At 31.4% G+C, this 6,747-nt stretch overlaps 1 long non-coding RNA gene across 1 annotated transcript; it reads right to left on the reverse strand.

Moving 5' to 3' along the window:
• Window positions 1-959: 959 nt before the first annotated feature.
• LOC142611730 (uncharacterized) lies at window positions 960-2,677 on the reverse strand. The gene is made up of 3 exons (XR_012840110.1): window positions 2,552-2,677; window positions 1,897-1,948; window positions 960-1,420 (listed from the first exon to the last, which is right to left on the reverse strand). It is a non-coding gene; the product is annotated as an uncharacterized LOC142611730 (long non-coding RNA).
• Window positions 2,678-6,747: the final 4,070 nt, after the last annotated feature.

A 6,747-nucleotide genomic window follows, 5' to 3' on the forward strand; every position in this document is an offset into this window, starting at 1 on the left:
TGTCCGTTTTCTTCACCTACTTTTGCGATTTCTTATAGTCCTTTCAAAATTATATATGAAGCTAAACTGTAAACTCACCCATTTCACCTGTATATTAATTGTTTGAATAAATTAATAAACAGTAATATGTTTTTTTTTTTAACTCTAATTATTTTTTGTTATATATTGTGATGACCCTTTTACTTTTACTAGGTAGGGTGGCACGTGCAAGGCACGTGCTAGATCTTGAGCGAGAAAATTAAAATAAAATTTCTATTGAAGAAGTATGAAATTATATACATAAAAAATATGTCATAAAAAGTTAATTTTATTCTTATAATAATTTTAATAGCTAATCACACACAAATTAAAGTTATGGTAGTTATTTAACATATGAATATCTATTTTACTATAATAGTTTTTGTCACACCCCAAACCCTAAAGGGTGCAAAGCATGAGAAAGACATCTCAAAGTACCTGTAGATTTTTCCTTTTTGACAATTCGATTCACATAAATCATATCAAGTACCAACATAAAAAATTATCATAATAATTTCATTGAATACACTCTCAAAGTAAGTCAGAGCTCTAAGCATTAATTACAAGGACCATTGACCACAAAAGAATAGAGATCTAAATAAACAATTATATATCAATAGCTTGTCCCATCGGTGGGAATAAAGTCACAAACACTATAACATACAAAAGAATGAGTCAAGCCTATTCTAAGATGCACATCATCTAAAATCTCCATTACAAAAGTTCAGCCTCCATCAGTATTTAGCCTAACTACTGTTAGCCATCAAAAAGATGTCTCAAAAGATTGTTGTCTACTCTAAAAAGTTTATAAAATAATGGAATGAGACAGAGCCCAGTAAGTAGTATAATTAATGGGGGTGGAGGAAATGCAAGTTTCATCTTCAATAATAATAATAATATGACAAGAATGATTAAGTAATGAAACACAAAGTTTCTCAAAGTAAATACCTTGAAACTATATACCATAATCTATAATTTGTGAGCATTAACAACATAATTTTCAAAACCATAAAATCTAACATACAGTAAATTATTACAAATATACCACACCACCACATAGATCGGTCAGGGGATCCACCCATTCACAACTAGCATTTTATTGTCTTCTCTGGTATGCAGACTCTTGGCCCCTTGGACATCAGCCTCACCTATACCTTCAAAGTTTTTGTCTCTCCCCATGGGTAGCAGAGAGAGCACATCAAATAGGACCTCTCTTGCATGTGGTCTCTTGGCCCCATGGGCAGCAGCCTCACCTACACAATCAAGGAACCTCTTCCCCTCATGGGCAGCAGGGAAGAATGCATCCAAAGTGAAAGGGCACTGACCTAAATTTGATTTCATTGTCACAATGACTATGAAAACCAAATCCGGTGATCACTAGGAAATCACACATGGCATAGGGCTAAAACAACATAAAACTCACAGGTTACATATACTTTGAAACACATAATTTATATACAGGTAGTTTTAGAAAAACCTTAAATAGTCTAACTTCCACAAAGTTTGTAAGGTTTTCAACTTCATTCTTGCCAAAAGATTTCTATCAATTTCTCACATAACAAGACAAGATAAACATCTTTAAATTTTCTAATATACCATAAAATCCATGATTTCCATATCAAAGATTAAATAAAAGATGCTCATTTTTTTTCCATATCAACAATTCATGCATTTCCCCAATTGCAATACCAAATGTGATGCATTTTCATATATATATATATATATATATATATATATATATATATTAAGGTTACGACACAATAGTTTTTAGGAAAATATAGTTTCTATAGGTAGTAGTTTCCAAAAGCGTGTCTAACCCAAAAACAACATTTATGCAACATGGTTATTTTTCAAAAATCCCATTAAAAAGCTACTTACCTTGCAACCGCAAATGCCTAATTTTCCAAGCTCCAAGGAGATTGGCTAGAACCTAAACAATATCAAGTAAACCTATCACAATAAGCATAGAGCTTGAAATTGTATCTAGCTACAATTTAGGAATTGCCAAATAAGCACTTAATTAGGCAAGCCTAGTATTTAACCTCATCAATAATAATATATTCCACTTCCAAAGTTTCTCAACAAATTGATTCACAAGGCATCAACTCCAAATTATAAAGTTAACTCATTTAATATCATCTCCAACATTATGACTAACTTCCATAAAATTTACACTACATCATTAAGAGACCCATGAAAGCAAAATAAAAATATCCTCTAAGACAAGAAATTTAGGATTTCAACTAACTTCAAATAAACCCAATGGCAATGGAAAAATTAAATTTACCAACCATCACATGTTATAACTTAAAATCCCTAAATTTTTCACCATACATAAACCTTAAGTAGTCATTATTAGCACAAATTATATACCCACTCATCAAATAATTCCACCAATACAAAACCCATACATAAAAACACATAAATATCACTTCCAATACTCATAAATCACATGGGCATCATTATTAAAGCTTAGATAAAAATAACCTCAAGTAAAAGTGTAAAACCCACCAAAAAGATTAGAAATTTTTACCTCAAATAAAAGGATGAAGATGCTTAGGGGTTCCTAAGGATTTTTCTGGTGATATTGCTGGAAAAATGATGGTGAGATGGTGTGGTTTGGAGTGGAGTCCGGTGGGTGAGTGTGGAAGTGAGTGTGTGTGTTTAAGTAAAGAGAAAAGAAAGAAAATGAAAGAAAGAAAAGAGATATCCGGCCAAAAGAGAGAAGAGAGGTGTGTGAAAATGAGTGGTGGGGAAGGGGGTTAGGTGGGGCACGTGGGAACTAAAAAATTTGACATTTTTTATTTTATTTTTTATTTTGGGGCTGACTGAGACGTTACAATTTTTTAGTACTTATTTGATAAAGGCAATATCTACTCACTAAAAACTTCTAAGAATGATAATGAATATCATTATCTTCCAACAATAAGCAACTAAGTTTTGCTAAGACATTATCAAAATATTTAAACTTTCATAATGAATGATGTAATATGCTACAATTGAATTTTTTTCATCAAATACCTTCAACCATACACAATGAAAATTTTTTCATTCATACTTTCTTTTTTATCATTCTACATGAGTCTAGGTGCAATATTTAGTTTACTTAGTTTTTAATGAACACCCATTTTAAGCAAGAAAAGAAAAGAAAAAAAAGGATAACAAAAGACATTTGTCATCGAATTTTCCATTAAATTATAATTTTCGAACATTTAAACCTAGAAAATCAATGTTCTTTAGGTAATAAATAAAACACCTTATATCACCATTCCAACTTTTTAAGCATTACTACCATCTAAAATTCAAAATACGTGAAGAAAATTTGGAAATGTTAAAATTTAGTGGGAGTATTTTAGATATTACACAATGTAATATTTTAAGAATCATAAACTTTGAATAAGGTTTAACTGAGAGAATAATCATATGACATATTTGTTCTTTTCCAAAATATTAAAGGGAAAATTGTTTGATTCTAAAGTTTAAGGAGGAATTGTGAACTACCCCAAACATAAAGGATGAAAAGTTTTTTTATCCTAAGTTATTTATTTATTTTTTGTGTGTAAAACTGTGTTTTTACTTAAAATGGTGCATAAAGATAAAAATACAATAAAAAAAATATAAAAATTCAACCCAAGGAAATTGTATGTAAATTAGTGAATTTTGGCTCAATAAAGTTGACTAAACCAAAAAAACATTTCTAGAAACACAACATAATGGTACAACATTTTCGTAATGCCATTATAATTTTGTTATATTATATTTTAACTCGTAAAGAATTGATACTTTAGTAGTTGTGAAAATATTATGATGATAAAAAAATGTCTAAATATTTTCATAACAAATCATAATGTAGAGTTTGTTTAGACCCCTTAAACACACAATTGGATTAACCTAGTTAACAAGCCAAGTTATTACTTAGTCCAAATTCCAGATCTAGGTTAACACAATCATATAATCATATCAATGTAAAGTGCGGAATATAAAAACACAAAGATATGATGACCTAGGAAAACCAAACTGGTAAAAAACCTAGGGAGGATTTAACCTAGCTATCCTCAAGGTAAACCTGAATCCACTATGAAAGAATCGAAGTTGTACAATAGCGACTTAGACCACTAACATCCTATTGCTACCTACCAATAGAACTTACTGACACGACCACGTGCAAGCTCCGAGACCACGGACTCCTTCTTTCTTGGATTCTCTAGCAAGTACAAGCACCCTTGCTTGTGTATCTTTAAGCTCTTATGGCAGCAACTGAATGATCATCAAGTTCTTGAAGCTATCTCCTTCTTGATAATCCTAAGCTTGTGTGAAGGTAAGCACCTCTCAGAACTCACAAGAGATTCACACAAACAGCAATATGAGCAACAAAGACTCTAGAGAGCTTTTGGGTACAAACCCTAAAAACAAAAAGAAGCACACTCTTCTCTCTCTTAGAAGTCTTTAAAAACGTGCTTAGGGTTTCCTTTATATAGTGGGAGAAGTAGATCAGAAACCTTAATCCTTAATGGGCTTGAACTATGTTTGGGCCGACTTAAAATTCTGCAGAAAATTCATGATGCACGATTCTCGATCGATCGAGCCGTGCATAAATAGAACAGTAATTTCCTGCAACTACTTGATTCCAAACTTACATTAAACCAAACTTTGAGCAAGTCTAAACCTAGACTAAATGTTTTGATCATGGTTTGCCAACACAATACACATTGAAGTTCTAATACATTAGTTCCTAAGGTCTTAGAACCTAACAATCTCCCCATTTGGCAATCCGTGACAAAACACATCACAAACATGAAATGCTCAAAGTTACAAAAGGCCTAATCAGATTTAAAAAGCACTAAACTCAATTCAACCTAACCACTATCTATCAGTTGCAAGTGTAGACAGCAGCCACAACTAAATTAAACTGTATATTCCTGAAACACTCAACAAACGCATAAATGTATGTATGACAGAAAAACAGTAAAACAACAAATATGCAAACTAACTCTCCTCTTAAGTTAGATACATCAAAAAAAATTTCACAACTCCCCCTAAACAGAACATTCTTGTATTTCCACACATATTCCCACATTTCATTTAAATCTCCCACTTTTTGTCATATATTGACAAAGATAACTCAAACAAAGAGTAACAACTCAAAAGAGAACAAGAGGAAATAGAGAATTAAGGGAACAAAAAACAAGATAACTCTATAGAGACAACTCCCCCAATGAAGAGCAAAGGTTAAAAACAAGTTTCTCCCCCTATAAAAATAGGAAAAACAAAACAAGTTTTGGGAAAAACAGTTTTGGGGAAAACATAGGAGGTGGGGAAAATAAAAAACACACAAACCTAACTTAAAAAAATTAAGTTGAGGATACACATGAAGAAAAATATTCTCTCTTTTAATAAATGCAAACTTAACACTATGTGACCCATAAATAGTTGCATGAGTAGAGAAAATATTTGCACATTGATTATCCATTATATCTCTTAAGAAAAATATTTTCTATAGTTCACACATAAAAATAGCATATACTAGAATGTACAAATGACTCAAAAATTAATCAATCAATTTTTAAATCAAGTTGAGTAGCCAATTTAGCAAAGTGTATGCATGGTATGTGTGAAAACAATGAGAGATATGACTGCAAAACTGCAAGATAGATACAAAAATCAATGCAATGCATGTGAATCCTAAACACAAATGATGCATGAAAAGACAGATTGGTCAAACAAAAAACTGAAAATTTTTCAGTTTCGATCAATTGAGCATCGATCGAATACCAATCGAGTCAGCTAGAACCTAACCAAAATTTTTATCGCAATTTCGATCAGTCGAAAAACACACTCGATCGATCGAAAATCTGAAAAAATCAAAATTTTGAAAAACAGAGCAATTTAATGAAGAAACTCCTTAAAGCATAATGTTTCATGAATGAAATGCATGAGTATGAGATTAAAAGTTTTTTCAAAAATACATGAATTCAACTCAGATCTTTAAAACAAAGATTTTCAAACTCTTAACCATATTTTGCATCAAACACCATAGAAAATATAATCTTGGATGGCCACAACAAGATCACACACAATAACATGTACCAAGTTTAGCAAAGATTAACTTGTGAAGTGTGTGCAACTAGCAAGAACTTGAGAGACATGTGAGGTGATATGTGAATAGTAATTAAGCACAATTTCTACAGAATCCATCACATACAATCAAAAGAGGCTATCCCTCAAAGAGTTACATCATATAACTCTCATATCTCCTAGAATAAAAGCTTGCAATCATGTAAGTTTCTTGATTTGCCTCATAATGTACACACCAATTTTATTTAATCAGAAACTTATTAGAAAATAACCAGAATAATGTACACACCAATATTATTTGATTGATTTAATTATAGTCCAATAATGTACACACCAATATTATTTGATTGATTTAATTATAGTCCAATAATGTACACACCAATTTTAGCATTAAACCGAGGCTACACCTTATATTCATTTTGTGCATGTGCTACACTTTCTCAAGCACAAAATCTTATGATATGCACTAAGGTGTTCATGATTGGCTAGTAAATAGTGGTGAGATTGTTATTTATGCCTTTCTCATTAAGATCAAGTCCGACAATCAAAGGCATGTGATTTCAAGATCAAGACTATGTGATCAAAAACTATAAACATCTTCCCACAAAACATGCACTACAAAGCTCAAACTAGTAAAGTGCAGTAAAATAAGCT

This window comes from Castanea sativa, chromosome 10, assembly GCF_040712315.1.
Source record: "Castanea sativa cultivar Marrone di Chiusa Pesio chromosome 10, ASM4071231v1".
NCBI classification, from domain to species: Eukaryota; Viridiplantae; Streptophyta; class Magnoliopsida; order Fagales; family Fagaceae; genus Castanea; species Castanea sativa.